An 18551-nucleotide genomic window follows, 5' to 3' on the forward strand; every position below is an offset into this window, starting at 1 on the left:
GGAAGAGTGAGTGAGAGTATCTCAGGAGTGTGCATAGAAAGATAGTAAGTGAGGGGAGCTAGTGAGCGATAGGGCAGAGAAGCAAGAGTGAGTAAGGGGATCTGAAGGATTGCAAGAATAGAAAAGGGAGAGTGAGAGGTGCAGACAAGAGTGAATGAGGGATGGAAGGAAGAGTGAGTGAGGGAAACTGAGGAGAGGATGCATGACTGAGGGGTCCAGGGGAGATTGGAGGGGAGAGAATGATTAAGGGGATCAGAGGAGATGCAGGAGGGTAAGTGATTTAGGAGATAGGAAGTGCTGTGGGGTATGAGTAAAAGAATCAAAGGGGCTGTGCTATGGGAATGAGAAGATTGGACGGATGTGTTTGGAGAGGCAGTGAGTGAGAAGACTGAAATGTGTGTGAGGTATGAGAAAGGGGACTAAAGGAAATGTGAATCAGAGAGAGGATCAATGTCTGTGGGAATGGTGTGAGTAGATCATCCCTTCCTCTCCTGATCTTATATTCCCCTTCCCAGATTTAAATTGGAAACATATGCAAAATTATGCAGATTTGCCACATAATTTTGAAAAATCTGTCAAAGAGTATGCAAACTTTTGCCTCAGAATCTTGAAAAATCTGTAGAAGGAAATAGGGGGTTCTGGGCAAAAGTATGTTGGTGAATAACCCCTTGTAGGTAGATTCATGGGCAGAATGGATGGTATTAATGGAGTGCCTATGGTGACCCTACCTTTGCAGCCAAAAGCATTTTTTTTTTTGAAAATTTGCTGAATATGGGAAGAGGAAAGGAGAGAGAGGATTAGGGGTAGAGAGGAAGGGGAGGGGGCAAGAGTGAGTGAAGCAGTAGATGGGGTAGAGGAAGAGTGAGTGAGGGTATTTCAGGGGTTGTGGAAAGAAAGGGAGCTTGGAAGTGGGTGCCAAGGAGATGGAGTGGATTACAAACTGGTTAACTGACAGGCAACAACTTGTAATGGTAAATGTAATCTATTCTGAAGAGAGAATGGTGTTAAGTGGAGTGCCACTTAACACTGGTTCTGTTCAATATCTTTGTGTGTGACATTGCTGAAGGGCTAGAAGGTAAAGTTAGTCTATTTGCGTTTGATACTATGATCTGCAGCAGAGTGGACACACCTGAAGGAGTAGGGGTGTGCATTCGGATTGACCGCATTAGTAAAACGCAACTCATATTTTTTTTTTACTTAAAAAATTGATTCGACATAAACGATCAGATTTCCCACATATCGAACATAGATATGTTCGATATGTGGGAAATCGCGATTGTTGAGCCAAAATAAAAATATAAACCCCCTCACCCTCCTTAATCCCCCCCCCGACTTACCACAACTCCCTGGTGATGGAGCGAGGAGTGAGGACGCCATTTCTGCAATCCTTGGCGAGAAGCATGTGACGTCGGCGGCACGTCGAGTGACGCCGGCGTCACGTGATTCCCGGCAAGTTCGCGCCGGACGGCTCGTTCGGCCCAAAAAGAACTTTTGGCCAGCTTGGGGGGGCCTCCTGACCTCCTCAAGCTGGCCAAAAGTTCTTTTTGGGCCGAACGCGCCGTCCGGCGCGAACGAGCCGGGAATCACGTGACGCCGACATCACGTGATTCCCGGCTCGTTCGCGCCGGACGGCTCATTCGGCCCAAAAAGAACTTTTGGCCAGCTTGGGGGGGCCTCCTGACCCCCCCAAGCTGGCCAAAAGTTCTTTTTGGGCCGAACGAGCCGTCCGGCGTGAACGAGCCGGGAATCACGTGGCGCCGCGTCACTCAGACGCGACGTCACGTGATTCCCGGCAAGTTCGCGCCGGACGGCTCGTTCGGCCCAAAAAGAACTTTTGGCCAGCTTGAGGGGGTCAGGAGGCCCCCCCAAGCTGGCCAAAAGTTCTTTTTGGGCCGAACGAGCCGTCCGGCGCGAACTTGCTGGGAATCACGTGACGCCGCGTCACTCGACGTGCCACCGACGTCACATGCTTCTCGCCAAGGATTGCAGAAATGACGTCCTCACTCCTCGCTCGATCACCAGGGAGTTGTGGTAAGTCTGGGGGGGGGATTAAGGAGGGTGAGGGGGTTTAAATTTTTTTTTTGCACATATGTACATATACCCAACTCATTGGATTTTTTTATGTCCATATTGGCCGCAAGTGGGACCCCCTTTCGGACATAAAAAATATGAACATAAAATTTTGCTCTGCACATCCCTATGAAGGAGTGGAGAGAATGATTTAAGAAAGCTTGAAGAGTGGCTGAAGATTTGGCATCTGAGATTCAATGCCAAGAAGTGCAGAGTCATGTACATGGGGTGCCATAATCCAAAAGGGCTGTAAGTGATGGGAGGTGAAAGACTAATTTGCATGGACTGGCAGATGGACTTTGGGGTAATAGTGTCTGGCAATCTGAAGGTGGCGAAGTAATGTGACAAGAAGAATGCTGAGCTGCAAGGGCAATAACCAGCAAGAAAACGAGGTGATAATGACCTTGTACAAGTCCTTGGTGAGACCTCACCTAGAGTACTGTGTTGAGTTCTGGATACCATATTTCAAAAAGAATAAAGTCAGGATGGAGGTGGTCCAGACAAAGGTGACCAAAATGGTGTGGAATCTGTATCCGAAGATTTATGAGGAGAGACTGAATGATCTAAATATATATGCCCTGGAAGAGAGGAGGTGTAGGGGAGATATAATACAGACCTTCAGATACCTGAAAGGTTTTAATGATGCACCAACTTTGAAACTTTTCCATTGGAAAGGAACCTGTAGAAATAAGGATCACGAAATAAAACTCCAGCATGGATGACTCAGAACCAACGTCCAGAAATATTTCTTCATGAAGAGGGTGGTAGATGCCTGCAATGCCCTTCCGGAAAAGGTGATGAGGATGAAAACAGTAAACAAATTCAAAAGGGCAAGGGATAAACACTGCAAATCCCTAAAGACTAGAGGTTAGAAATGAAGAAAAGAATGCATGTGGGTAATCTGCATGGCATGGCAGATACTACTTTTAACAGAAGACATGGGGATTACTTCCCTTAATCAATTAGCCTTCATGCATTTGATGCTACTACAACATTGTTCCCAGTTTCGATGGCAGCGACAAAAAGCAAAAAGGGGAATTGTATTCAGACAACAACCAACACCGTGCCCTGAATTTTTATAGTCCAGGGTGCTGATATGCAGACATTAAAGAAGCACAGTGCTGCTTCTACAACCAAGTCCTAAAGCATAGAACGTCAAGCAGAATTTTCTGATCAACAAGGCTGCTCACCCCATAAAAATGTTGCTAGCAGTAATTTTGTAATGGATTTGACAGTTGCTTGGTTTTTGATTGTAAATATTACTACTCTTAACATAAGGCTTGGGGATAACCTGCATGATGTTATGCCCGCCGGCTGTGGCAGACCCGCTGCTCAGCCCCCTCACCTCTTTCAAAGTACTCCAGCATCTGGTCCCTTGTTTCTGGTGGCTGTGGGCCGCTGGTTCCATCCTTGGGTCGTCCCTGGTGCATCCAGCTCTGCTACAGCTTCTGATGCTCCACGTCGGGCCGCTCCGCGTGGCCTGTGGAGAGACACCATCTCAACCAGCACCATGTCCCTCCCTATATGCATATGCACAACCAGCTAGTCTTTAAATAGGGCCCACAGAGGGAACCTGGCCGTGGCCCCGGATGATGATGTCGGCGGAGCTCCGGTATATAAGCCCAGGCTCCACTCTCTCAAATTGCCTTTGCAACAGGTCCCCTCGCTAGTCGAGTACTCGTTGCCTCTTCAGTTCCTGCTTCCTGATCCTGATTGCCTTCGTCCTTGTTTCCTTGTTCCTGTGTGCCTGTTCCTTCATCTCTCCTTTGGATTGCTGACCTGGGTTGACCTCTGCATCGCCTGACTACTCCATTGCCTCCCACTAGCCCTGGACCTCTGCATCGCCTGACTACTCCGTTGCCTGTCTCCTGCCCCGGACCTCTGCATTGTCTGACTACTCTGTTGCCTCTCTCCAGCCCTGGACCTCTGCATTGCTTGACTATGCCGTTGCTTCTCTCCAGCCCTGGATTTCTGCTTCATCTGACCATCCTTTGACTCTCTCCTCATCTAGATCTCAGCCTTGCTTGCCACTGCTTCCAGATTGCCTCCAGCCCTGATCCCAGCTTGCTTAAAGATTCCTCTTCAGCCTTTGTCCTGGATGTGGTTTATTCAGATTTCGGCCTGCTCTTGCTTGGGCGCCCTCTGTCAGACTGTGTTCCTATTGGCGCCCACGTCTCCGGGACGCCGCCTCGTCCAGTACAGACTGATACCTACACTAGTTGCTGCCTTTGGGCTGACCTCGATCCACCCATCAACAATCACTGACGGAGGACACCTAAGTCCAGCCGGCCCCGGCATCCAAAGGCTCAACCTGCGGGGAACGAGGGCTGGTATTGGTGAAATGCCAGTCGGCCTCCATCCATCAGCCCTCTCTGCCTGCTGATGTTGGGGACCCATAGGATCCCTCCTACGGGTAGCGTCAACCCCACCTCAGCCCACCTCCGGCGCAACACATGACTTGGCAGTTACTAATATAAGAAACTTGCAGGGCAGACTAGATGTACCATTTGATCTTTTTCTGCCATCTATGACTATGCATGTCATATTTTTTCACATCTCTCATATATCCCACATAACTGTTTTTATTGCAATTGTTGTTTGGCAATGCCTGAATTTTCCTCTGCAGTTCAAAAAGACCAGTATTGAATCAATCCCTCTGTGCTTGCATTTTTGTAAAAAGAAACTACTGTAGACAGACACTGGTATGAATATCACAGATCAATAAAGAAAACATTTATTGCTGCCTTGTTGCAGCAGTTAAGAGTGTGTGTACCAAGGGAATCAGGGAATCTGTTTAGTTGATTCAGTAGGCTAATGCGTCTGTATGAATTGAATAAGGGTCAACAGGACACAAGATCTCATATCTCCTCTAACTGTGGTAGGGAAAAAATGTAAAAGAATGAACAATTAATCTGTCTGCATGTCACATTCTTAAGAAGTTAGGTAGACAAGGAGTAGTAGAATGAGAATGGCTATGTTTCTGCCTGATGCAGTGCTTAACATTAGCAGCTGTATGGTGGACTATATTGCCTTTTGAAGTCCATCTATCAACTAGATTCATCTGTGTCAACAAACAGAGCATGAAGCAATGGGTGGACGCAGTAGGAAAGCCTTCAAAACAGTGAAGCTGGACAGCTGCTTTATGGTTAAGGATCTTATAGTTTATAATACAACTCCTGAACAGAATGGAATGTTTATATGTGCATTCTTCACAGATGAAACACTTTTAAGAAAAGCTCACTGGTGAAACCCTCTGAATATTTATGTGTGGAAGTGCCTATTTAACAGATGATGGTAGTAAAGAAGACAATTGTGTATTATCCCAGTCCCTGGGAAGTATTCGCTGAAAGCCTGGAAATAAATGTTTCACAGGCAAAACGAACATTACATTGCTAATATTTATTTTCTCATTTCACTAGAAGAGATAAGATAGTTTATTGTTCTGATTCTTCATGAGAAATGCAAGCTCATGACTGAAATCCAGCAAGAACACACTTTTCTATTAAAGAAAAAAATACCCAAACCATTTTTTTTCAAGAGCAATAAACTGTTATAGAGAGATAATTTTAAAAGTAAGAAAAACGTAAAAGGAAAGTTGTTTTTTTTAATGGCAAGCTTCTACATGTAACTATTTTATGAAATTCAATATTAATGCTAAACAAGTATGGATAGCTTAGTATAAAACATGGGACATGTTATTTGGCTGGGATAAGGTCATATGAGTTATACAGTTACATTACAAGAGCCTTCCATACGTCCAGTGGTTTAATAAGGCCATGGGGAGCCTGGAATTGGTCCCTCATATGCATTTCCATCTCTTCCACTCCTCCACCTTCTCTACCTTTCGAACCCCTCCATACCTCTGCAATCTTAGTGTACTCTTTAGCATAACTGGGGTTCTTGCCCAATGCATCTGAAGTGTGTGTGTGTTGGAGGGGAGAAGGTAATATTTTCTGTGGCCCTCCAGTAGGGAACATGCTCTTTTCTAATAAAGAAACACAGCACATGGATTGTGTTCCCAAAGACAAAATCCTTTTACTTAGAGGTAGACAGCATTTACAATCTAGAGACAGAACAAAGATCTTCTTATCCTTGGAAGGCAGCTTTTTGCAATGAGGACATTACTTCAGTTAGAAAGTCTTTCCCTATCTCAAATATAATCTTCTTCCATGATAGTATGGTCCTCTTCCCAGCTCTGGAGCACTTGAGGAACCTCTATTTTCAGACAAGTATTATTACCAGGGATGTGCAGCCATTTTTTTTGTTTTGCTTTTTGTGCTTACTAATGAGAGTTAGTGCACACTAACTCAAAATTAATGGGTACTAAAAATGAAACGAAATAAAAAGAATAACAAAAGTTTGAAAAAAATAAACAAAATGAAAAAAACAATACAATTTTTTTGGGCTGCATTTCAATAAATTAGTACTGGGTGCCATGGGGTATAGTCTCCCACATATAACTGGTTTACAGTTATGGAGCTGGATAGATCACTGACTATTAATCTCAGTGCAAATACATGCATGGCATTGTCTGAATTCCACAGAAATGCTAATGCAAGGCTGAAAGGTTCTTCTCTCTCCATTGTACTGATAGCCCTCTGCACCTCTCCTTAGAAAGATCAAACCAGAAATCTCTCCTGACCGAGAAAAGATCTAGCTTCAGCCTCAGACTTTCAGGCAGATTCAGTAAAGTCCGCGGGACAGCGGACGAACGCCTGCTCTCCCGGCGCACGCACAGGCCACTTGCCTGTGCGCGCGATTCTGTATTTAAATTAGGTGGTGCGGTAGAAACGGGCAAAAGGAGGCGTTAGGGACACTAGCACATCCCTAGCGCCTCCTTTTGACCCGGAGTGGTGGCTGTCAGCGGGTTTGACAGCCGACGCTCGGTTCTCGAGCCCGCTAACAGCCACGGGCTCGGAAACCGGATGCTGGTAAAATTGAGCGTCCGGTTTTCGGCCTGATAGCCGCCGGCCCATTTAAATTTTTTTTTCTTTTTTTTTACTCTTCGGGACCTCTGACTTAATATCGCCATGATATTAAGTCGGAGGGTGCACAGAAAAGCAGTTTTTACTGCTTTTCTGTGCACTTTCCCGGTGCCGGCAGAAACTAGCGCCTACCTTTGGGTAAAATGTAAAATGTGTGGCTTGGCTGCACATTTTACTTTCTGTATCGGGCGGGCATACCTAATAGGGCCCTCAACATCCATGTTGAGGGCCCTATTAGGTGCCGCGGGTTGGACGCACGTTTTCCACCCCTTACTGAATAAGGGGTAAGGGAAAACTCGTGTCCAAGGGCAGGTTAACAGTGCGCTCCATCGGTGGGTCATGAGTGGTGCCTCTGAGCGTGTGTGTGTGTGTGTGAGAGTCATTGTGTATGTACGAGAGAGCAATGGTGTTAGTTAAAGAAAGGGAGGGAGCCTATGCAACGGTGTGTGTGTGAATGAGACAAGGAACCTACGTTTGTGTGTGTGTGTGTGGGGGGGGGGGGGGGGCCTGCCTGAGTAAATGAGGTCGGGGCCCCCCTTGGACCAGGGGAGGGGGGACCCAAGGCAGAAGGTTTGCCTAGGGTCCTAATACCCTTGTACCAGCCATGAACACATGTAATTTTACATCATAAAGAGGTATTCTGTTGGTGTTAGAGAAGGAAAATAGCGCATGTACATATGATTTTCAAATGTATGCTTTTTTTGTGCTACCCCTTGGCTACCCGCATGAACAGAAGTGGATGCAAATGCTTTTAACGTGCATACTTTCATGTCTTAATTTTCCAAAAGAAACAATGTGGTTCATTTATTTATCTTTGAAAAATTGTGAAAGGTACAATGTTAAAAGAATCAAGATAGTTTGAAAATTGCCCCCCAAAATATGTTTACCCCTTAGTGAGAGCATAGGGTTGTTAGTACTAGTGTTAGTATTATTAACCATTTTATAAAGCATTGCAAGATGTTTGCAGCACTCTAAACTCTTATATATGGCTATGCAATCTAGTCAAGATGCACATTTGAGACAAATAAGAGGTTGAGAATGCAGAAAATGGGAGTAGTGGACTTAGGGGTCTATGTAACAAAACTAATTTAGCATGGATACTCAAAAAACAATCTAATGGCCTTGGTAAACAGCCATGTATTCAGCAACTAAAACTGATGTTGCATGCTTGCACAAAAGATGTCAGAAGTAGTGTGGCCATGCTCTTACTGTGTGCATTGGCTAATTAGCATGATCTATGGGCCCAGTAAAAAGGCTGCTAATAAGTGAGGCATTAAAAAATGTTAGAAATAGTGTGGCCTCACTATTACTGTGCACAATAATGCAAAAATACACTGACTGCATAGCATGAACATGTTACTTATTAAGGGCAAGATAAATAGTGTGAGAATTATAAACATGTTCCTCCTACTGGCTTCCAAGGGATATACAGCTAAATCTGGTATATGGGCTTGCTTCTCAGTTAGAGACTTAGTACACTCCAGATGAACAGGTCAAAGGGGGGGTAGAGAGTTCCAGGACAGCAGAAAAATGATATAACTTCATGTTTAGACCCTTTATCTATATGTCTAACGATCTTCAAAGAATGATGTGGAGGATTTGGTTGGGACTAGAAGGAGCAGGCAAGAGGGAGATCCCTGACTGGCATCTGATCATTTCCCCCCTCTCTATGACCACCCTGTTTGGGTCATAGAGGGGGGAAATGTAGGTGCCTCAATGACTACACAATACATTCTGGTACTATCTCAAAGCTCATTGACATGAATTCTACACGCAAACCGAAACAATTGAGCAGTGTGGGAACGAGCGGTGATTCCCTGACACAAACCTGGACTGACACCAGCCTTTCTTAAAACACTATCTTTATTTGCTACTTTAACTCATGCACATTAGTAGACTGCCTTTACCTTCAGAGCAGTGTACTCCACTCACAGTTAGTACTGCTTCCCTAGGTACTCATACAGTTTCGCTACAGCTCAGTGTTTGGACAGCAGTATTGAACAGGATCTACCTTCCTCCTGGAAGACCTGGGCCTGTCCACAGAGCTCTCTCTCACAAGGGGAATTAAGGGGGACCAGGCACCTAGCCTGGTCCTGCACTGGTTTAAGGGGGAACATAGGGGCACTGCCTCACAAGCAGCTCTAAAACGTTTTTGAGAACCAGTCTATTCTTCAGCCTCAAGTCCTGAATATCTATAGTGGTCTTTGGCCAGAATAACACTATCAATGACAGCAAACACCTTTGTCCTGTAGGAACCTATTGCTTGGGAATACACTTGCCTTCTGTAAACAAAAGTGGATTTATTTTTTAAATCTCCTCTGTAGCTTCACTCTCTTTGTCATTCTCTCCCTTTCCTTCGTGTCTTCTTTGTCCTGTGAAACTTTTATTGTATATTTGGAGGAGGGTGGGGAAGGTCTACCCTATTGGATATTCACTTTCCCCCAGGGGAGAATTCCCTACGTGGGAGGTCATCTGTTTTTGTGACTAGCCAGGAAGTGAAGCTGCCCCCCTTCACTCCCACAAAAAAAGCTGTCATGAACAGACATTTAAATGCTAGCAGAGGAAGAGGAGGAGGAAAATGCAGCCTACTAGACAGACCCAGCTGCTATTTCTTCTGCTATCTCTTCAGTATTTACAATAACAAATAGTGATTGAAGTGTATAACGATTTAGGGTTTGTTTTAATATTTTCAGTCGGGCCCACAGATCATAATTTAGTATATAGACTGCATATTGTGTTTCACAGTGGGGGAATTGATGGTTTATGTTATTTAATAGCATTGGTAGGAAAGAAACAAATAAATCAGTCCCTTCAGATTTAATAGAACAGATATATGTTGAAAAAGATATAAAAAATTGGCACCCTCTTCCATCCTTTCAAGCGCCCTAATAAACTTGATTTATTAAGGATATACCTTTCTTTCATACTCTAATAGGCATATATTTTGATAAATCAGACCACCCCTTCAAAATAGGAACAAAAAACAGAATTAGCATTGAAAGTCTGCATAAAAATAATATACTATATATATACAGTATATATGTGATGGTAGCATTTACAACCCTCCCTATGCAGTTCCCTTGTGATGGATTTATCATATTTTGAATTCTCCCCATCTTTTGACCTTTCCCTATTTGGGAGGATTCTTGCCCTATAGTGAGTGAGCATGCTTAGAGCAAACTCTTGCAGAGAGGCTTGGAGAAAAGATCTTGAAGAATGACCGTCCTTTAGGAGGAGTTGAAGGGGAGTTTGTGGTAGGCCTCAGGGCTCACCAGTTGAAGAGGCGTTTTTGGTAGGCATCACAGCTTACCACATGAAGAGAATTAAAGAAGCAAAGAGTTTGTGGATTTTTGCATTTTTTTGACCAGTTTTCTAACAGAAGGACCAGTTACACCTTTGCTGGAAGGGCTGTATTTTCAGTATTTTGCTCCTGTGACCAGTTAACAGCGGGTACAAAGATTGCTAGGGTCTGGAAGACATTTTGGTATCCAGTTCGATACAATTTGAAGCAAGGAGGAATTTTTCCAGTTTTACTCCTTGCTTATGATTCTAAAAGAAGGGACATTTCCTACCCTTCACTGGAAGGGCATATTGGACATTGATTTAGATCAGAAGATAAAAGAGAAGTTACATTATGGACAAAGAAACTGCCGTCCCTGGAGATTTGATTTTGCTTTTTATGTTAATGATTTTTTCATCTTGGCCTAGAGATTTCTTTTTAAGTTAAAGGAAACCTATTTTTGTTGAACAGTAAAACTAGATTGCGGGCTGTGTTCTTTCTTGGTGATCTGAACTCAGCATGATCCTTCCTTTTGTAAGTACCTATAGAACTGAGAATGAAGGGTGATTAAGAGTGTCTGGCAGTATTTTGGATTCCCACTACTGCATCTAAGGCTCCGGAGGTTATACCCTCTACCTGCCAGTAGCTACTGTTGTTATGACATAGCAGAGAGAGTTAGAAATCTTGAACTTTGAAGAGATAGCCCCCTGAATTTGATCCTTAAACCAAGAGGGGTTTACATGTATAATTGGAAGACAAACAAACAGCTAGATTAGATCAGAACAAGGAAATCATACTTCATACTGATCTCCCATTTTCTTCAACAACTAGAATCTCACTGTAAAGAGGGATGGAAGGGAAGGGGATGGAACAGCTCCCCTATGAGGAAAGACTAAAGAGATTAGGACTGTTAAGCTAGGAGAAGAGAAGGTTGAGGGGGGATATGATAGAGGTGTTTAAAATCATGAAAGGTCTAGAACGGGTAAATATAAATTGGTTATTTATTCTTTTGGATAATAGAAGGACTAGGGGGCACTCCATGAAGTTAGCGTGTGGCACATTTAAAACTAATTGGAGAAAGTTCTTTTTCACTCAATGCACAATTAAACTCTGGAATTTGTTGCCAGAGGATGTGGTGCGATGGAGAAGGTACAGAGAAGGGCTGCCAAAATGATAAGGGGAATGGAACAGCTCCCCTATGAGGAAAGACTAAAGAGGTTAGGACTTTTCAGCTTGGAGAAGAGACAGCTGAGGGGGGGATATGATAGAGGTGTTTAAAATCATGAGAGGTCTAGAACGGGTAGATGTGAATCGGTTATTTACTCTTTCGGATAGTAGAAAGACTAGGGGGCACTCCATGAAGTTAGCATGGGGCACATTTAAAACTAATCGGAGAAAGTTCTTTTTCACTCAACGCATAATTAAACTCTGGAATTTGTTGCCAGGGGTTGAGGTTAGTGCAGTTAGTGTAGCTGGGTTTAAAAAGGGTTTGGATAAGTTCTTGGAGGAGAAGTCCATTAACTGCTATTAATCAAGTTGACTTAGAAAATAGCCACTGCTATTACTAGCAAAAGTAGCATGGGATAAACTTAGTTTTTGGTACTTGCCAGGAACTTTTAGTCTGGATTGGCCACTGTTGGAAACATGATGTTGGGCTTGATGGACCCTTGGTCTGACCCAGTATGGCATGTTCTTATGTTCTTATGACCCTTGCTGTGGTGTGATTGTCACAGCCTAGTAAGTGAACCTACTAGATCCACACTGCCAGATAATGACATGCTCTGGGCTGGGACAAGGCTGGACCTTCACCTATACTAATCCTGTTGCTCTTGGGTTGAGCCTTTGGGTTCCAGTGGCCATCAGGTGGGAGTCCCTCAGAGCTGGCAGGATGAGAAGGTCGGGCCAAGGACAGGGCAGGCAGCGGTCAGGTGATTACCAGAGTCAGGGCAAGGATCAGGGAAGGTAGTGAGCAGAGCATAGTTGAAATCTGTAGCAGAGGTCAGTAGCGGGTGGCAGGCAGAAGGGTAGTCTGGGTTCATAGCAGAGGTCATTACTAAGGCAGGCAAACAATGGATATAATGAGGCAAGACTAGAAATAGGAAGGACTGGACAAGGTAAGGCAGGCAGGATAGGGCAAGGCAGGCTGGACAAACCAAGGCAGGCAGGGTAAGGCAAGGCAGCATCTGGAACAATGGAATGAGGCAGGATCAGGAACACTGGAGCAACAAGCAATACTAGGAAAGTAGGAGGTCCTGAAGTGTTGAGACACTAGCTGGAAGTGTGGCTGGGGTTTAAATCCCCAGCTGGCACTGACATCATCTCCCAGTGCCTGAGTGCCTGGGTATTTTTCCTGCCATGAGGCCTTCATCTGTTGGTGCGTACCAAGTGTGCACCCCTAGGACAGCCAGTGGGAAAGACATGATAATGATGTGTTAGCCATTTGTGATGAGGTCCCACTGTTTAGCTAGGGAGGAAAACCTGGACTGGATTACCCCAGGGAGAGCCAGGGGCAAATCCAGGCAGCAAAGGCTACATAGATACCAGGGGGAGACTACATTTTCCAGGCTCTTTGAGCTGAGGCCAGACCAGTGGGAAGAGAGAAAGAGGGCTGGTCATACACCGGGAGGCGTGAACCTGGGGGTGGGAATGCACACACCTGAACCCATGACGAGGAAGGAGAAGATGCAGGAGGAAGCCGGGAGTTTAAATCAGAAATCAGCTCCATGATGGGAGGAGAAGATACAGAGGTGGATTATCCAGAGGCTGAAACTGAAACAACAGAGATGGAAGTAGAGTAAGTGAGACTACTCTGATTATTCTGATGCTTGTAGTTTGTGTGGAGGACTGGGAAGGCTGTTACTTGCAGCACAAGAGTGGGGAGAAGGGGCTTGTAAAAGGAGTGCTAGAGCAAAGCTTATTTTGTTTGTTTCTCCCTATGAACTGATCAAACTTATAAATTAGTTTTTGTTGGAGTTATGAGTGGGAAAAGCGGAATGTGACCTGAGCAGGATGGGAGAGAAAGCTGCCTCTCGGCAACCTTGGAAGTTGTCCCTGAGGAGCTCTGGCATCTACACCGGAGGAGGAAACTGGACTCAGGGTATAAACGCAAGAGGAGACCCGGTTCCTCGTAAAGTAATGAGAGGAAGGTATAACCAGTAGGACAGTACTTTACTAATGCTGGTGTTGTTTGCGGACTTTCTATTCCTTGGAGCTGAGCCCACAAGAGACTACTACAGCTGGCACGATAAAAGCAGGACTATTCATGAAGCCGTACAGCTAGCTGTCGCGCCTGAAACAAGGAAGACCTGGTTGGGACAAAGAGTCCTGCAGAGCGGAACTACCTTTAAAAGTTCAGTCTGTTAAGAACTAAGCCTTAAAATCTACCCCGGCTGATTACCTCAGGACACATGGAACAGGAGCGGTAGCCATCAGTGGTGAGTGTGGCCAGTTGTTATAATAACCCTCCTCCCAAGCTTCTAGCTTAGGCTTCTGGGGGAAGTGCTGATGGAAATCTTTCACCATCTGGGGGGCTTGGAGATTGGATGCAGATTCATACGAGTTCTCCTCAGGTCCAAAGCCTCTTCATGAGATAAGGTATTTGAGCCAGTTCTGACGTCTTCTGGCATCTAGAATTTCCTGCATCTCAAATTCAGTGTCTAACTCTGATATTGCTTCTCTAGCACTGGGAGGGTGCCATGACAGCATTGATAGCAGCAAAGGCTTCAGGAGTGAGACATGAAAGACTTTTAACCCACTGTTGGACGCAAGTTTTTGGTGCACATCCACTATCCCTTATACTGTAAGGGGTTTAGCAGGGTCGAAAACGTGTGTCTAACCCCCGCTGAAATGAATAGTGCTCATCACATGCAAATGCAAGTTGATGCGGCTATTAGTCATTCACCTGGGATACCGAAAAAAAAGTGTGGCCGATCCGCACATTTTACTCTCAGAAATTAGTGCCTGCCCAAGGGCAAGTGTTAATTTCTGAGCAGCTGGAAAAAGTGTATAGAAAAGCAGAAAATACTGCTTTTCTGTATAGCCTCTGACTTAATATTGGTGTGTTATTAAGCTGGAGGATCCAAAAGATTAAAAAAAAAATTTAAAAAAAGTGTCGGCAGGTCAGGTTCGGAAAACGGACGCTTGTAAAATTGAGCGTCGGTTTTATGAACCCGCTGACAGCCACCTCTCCTGGGTTTCCATTGCTAATGAGGCGCTAGGGACGTGCTATTGTCCCTAGCGCCTCCTATTTAGCATAAATACAGGATCGCGCACCCAGGAGAGGTGGCTGGGCGTGTGTTGGGAGAGCGGGCACTCAACACTGAGCGCCTGTTTTCCCATGCACTTTACAGAATCAGCCTGTTAGTGAATTTTCAGAGTGGGTGAGAGTTTCAGTTGGTAGACCACTGCTCCAATCTGCTGGAGATGGGGAATAGCAACATAGAAACATAATGTCAGAAAAAGCCCATATGGTCCATGCAGTTTGTCCATCCGTCCAATTAATTTAGCATCACTTCCTTAGAGATCCCCTGTATTTATCTCATGCTTTCTTGAATGCAAATACTGTTTTTGTCTCCACCACCTCAACTGGGAGGCTGTTCCATGCATCCCCCACTCTCTCCATAAAGAAATATTTCCAAAGATTACTCCTGAATCTACCTCCTTTCACCCTCATCTCAGGACCCCTTGTTCTAGAGCCTCCTTTCCACTGAAAAAGGCTTATCTCCTGTGCATGGAAACCTTTGAGATATTTGAATGCCTCTGTCATATCTCCCCCATCTCGCCTTTCCTCTAAGGTACACATGTTTACATCTTTAAGTCTATCTCCATACGCTTTAGAATGAAGACCATTGACCATTTTAATAGCCACTTTCTGGACTGACTCCATCTTGTTTATATCATTTTGAAGGTGTGGTCCAATAAACTAGGAGCAAACTTGGTTGAGGGCATTTTGAGATGCAAGTTTTGGATGCTTAACTATACCAGTTATCCAGGCTTAAATTGTAGGCCTGGTTGGTGTCTCTTGTTTGCTTGTTTTTTTAACCAGCTAGCAGCTGCAGTGAGCAGTTGATTTCTCTGCCATAGGTCCTTAAGATCATGACTCATAATATTGGCCATTCGGCAGGAGATAGAGAGTGGGATTGTGAGCAGCACCTTTGGGTGATGGCCGAAGACTATCTGGAAGTGCGAGGATCCAGAAGAGCTTCCTACATGGTGGTTATGGCAGAACTCTGCCCATGGAAGAAGGAAGACCCAGTTATCTTGGCGCTCATTAACATATGTTCTTAAGAGGTTTTTGAGGATCTGGTTGACAATTTTTATCTGCCCACTAATTTGCAGATGTTACACAAATGTAAATTTCAGCGTAACGGAAAGACATAAAATGGTGCAGTAGTACCAAGTCAATGTGTCTGTGTGAATTGCCAGCTATGATGGCCAACCTAACCCTTCCCTCCTGGGCAATAGCCCTGGGAGGCACATCCTCGGTGCGAGAGGACAATGCACTACCTGGAGAGCGGGTCCTTGCTAAATGATCATTTCCTGCTACACCAGGTTGATGCTCTCTGATCATGAGAACTTCCTCCTCCAAGGCAGCTCCAGGGCTGCCAGACTGGAGTTGGCTATGATGTCCCTAAAAGTCTCATCTATATACCTCTCTGTCTGCCTCATCTCCTCCAGGTCTGCCAGTCTAGCCTCCAAAAGATCAGACTCATTCTTTGAGAGACAGGAGCTCCTTGCATCGGATGCATATATACAATTTCTCATAGGCGGGTAAAAATCATACACTTAATGCAGAAGACTGGGAGGCCCCTCTCTTGCTGCTGGACTGCTGCTTTCATGTTAAATTTGTTCAGTTCCTAGTTAAGTTTTAGGTTGCTATGGGAATAGGACTGCGTACAATTAGGGTCCTTTAAATGTATTAGTGTATTGACTATATATCTGGTAGTGACCTACAAAGGAATGGTTAAACTCTTGATAAGGTGTGGGAAATTTCTGAATTTAAGTTAAAAAGCTGATTCTTTTTTTTTTTTAAGTTTTTGTGTGAAAGTGTCACCTGCCTATAAATTAAAGATTGAGCTAGGGGTGGGTGGGAGAGGGGTGGGAGGGTTGGGAAATTCAAACACACAAACTTCTTTTTTTTTTGCCTGCCTTTCTATTTATTTAATACATAACACACAATCTTCTGTTTTTTGCCTGCGTTTTTTACTTTCTATTTAATATGAAACACACAAAACTCCTGGATTTTGCTTGCCTTTCTGACTACCTGTTTAATACAAAGCATACAAAACTCCCGGTTTTTGCCTGCTATCTGACTAGCTATTCAATACAAACATACAAACACACTAAATAGTATACCCAAATAGTTTTACTTCTCCCCAATACTTTTAAGTTTTAAAAATTTCCCAGGCAGTACTTACTTATTCTTTTCTGCCACCAGCAAGGAGAACCTGCCTCTCAGTGCTCCCACTGGATTTGCAAAGCCCAAGAACTATTGCAATGCCAATCCAGGCTGGCGCCAATCCAGAATGGCCTTCTGTTTTTTCAGGGTCCATGCAGAACCCGAGAAATGAGTTCCCCTGGAAGGGCAGTTCTTCCTATTCAACTGTGAATTTTTCAGTTTTGGTATACAAATGGTGCTCCTGAAGTCTCTGCAGGACTTGCTTTATGTGCTTCCAGTGCTGTGCCAGAGATCATGAGAAGATGAGAATGATGTTTAAATATACCAGCACTGAGTACAGGAGTTTTCAGAAGATCTCATTGACCATGTGTTGGAAGATGGCAGGGTCTTTACATAGGCTGAATTGCAACACCAAATATTCATAATGGTCATCTCTGGTGATAAAGGCTGTCTTCCATTCATTACCTTTCCATATCCATATCAGAATATAGGCCCCACGGAGATCAAGCTTTGTGTGCTCTTTAAAGGCAATCAAATAGCTTAATGATTAAAAGACAGAGGATAGTGATTTTTCTGACTGATTACGATAAGGCCTGAATAGTCTGCGCCGGTTCAGAAGAAGAAGACTGCTCCCACAGGTGAAGATGAGGGTCAGATGAATCCTCTCTCCAGATTCTCTTCAATGTTTTTGGACATAGCCTCCTTCTCTGGCGCTGATAATGGGTAAAAGCGACCTCTCAGAGGTATCTTCCCAGGCAGGCGATTTATTAGGCAATTACAGGATTAATGAGGCAGCAATGTCTCAACTTGCTGCTTGCTGAAGACATCTGAGAAAGCAGCATACTGAGGTGGCAAGCCCAGTAATTTGGGGCCATAGCCTGAGCCACAGTACTTGAAAGTAGGACACGAGTAAGGCAATTTTCTATACCAGAAGGACCCCAACAGACAATCTGTTGAGTGTCCCAGTTTATGGCCAGTTGATGAAGTCAGAGCCAGGGCAAACCTGAGGATGACTGGGTTGACTCACTTGGGTAACATTTAGAAGTCTATCTGTTCTTTGTGGAGGAGACCCATCTACTTGCTGAGAGTGGCAATGATTATGGACAGGGGACTGGGCAGGGGGTTGTTGGATCTGGTGAAAGAAGGATAACCAACTGGACAGTGCTATATCAGGGTACAAATTATATTGCAATAATAGGAAGGATCAATTTTGTGGTGGTGGTGGTTGGTGGGGGGCGGAGATGTGCTTTCTGTCTGGGAGGGCATAGAGTCCAACAGGATAAAGATCATACAAGTATAATCTATATGAGTAGAGATCTTGTGTGTGTTGGATAAGAGTATAGTGTTAGGAATATATTACCATCCACCTGGCCAAAATGATGAGATGGATGATGAAAAGCTAAGAGAAATCAGGAAAGCTAAGAAATGTGACAGTGCAATAATAATGGAAGATTTCAATTACCTCAATATTGATTGGAGAAATGTAAAATCAGAACATGCTAGGGCTAGAAAGTTCCTGGATGGAATAATTGACTGCATCATGGACCAATTGGTTCAGGAATCGACAAGAAAGGGAGCTATTTTAAATCTAATTCTTAATGGAGCGCAGTATTTACTGAGAGAGGCAACGGTGGTGGGGCCACTTGGCAACAGTGATCATAACACGATCAAATTTGAACTAATGCTCTAACACTAAATTTTCAAAAGGGTAACTGATAAAATGAGGAAAATAGAAAAAAATAAAGGTGCACCTGCAAAGGTTAAAAAGTTAAAAGTGTCCTACAAGCATGGACATTCTTTAAAAATACCATCTTAGAAA

Source organism: Rhinatrema bivittatum, chromosome 1 (genome assembly GCF_901001135.1).
Source record: "Rhinatrema bivittatum chromosome 1, aRhiBiv1.1, whole genome shotgun sequence".
Lineage (NCBI taxonomy): Eukaryota > Metazoa > Chordata > Amphibia > Gymnophiona > Rhinatrematidae > Rhinatrema > Rhinatrema bivittatum.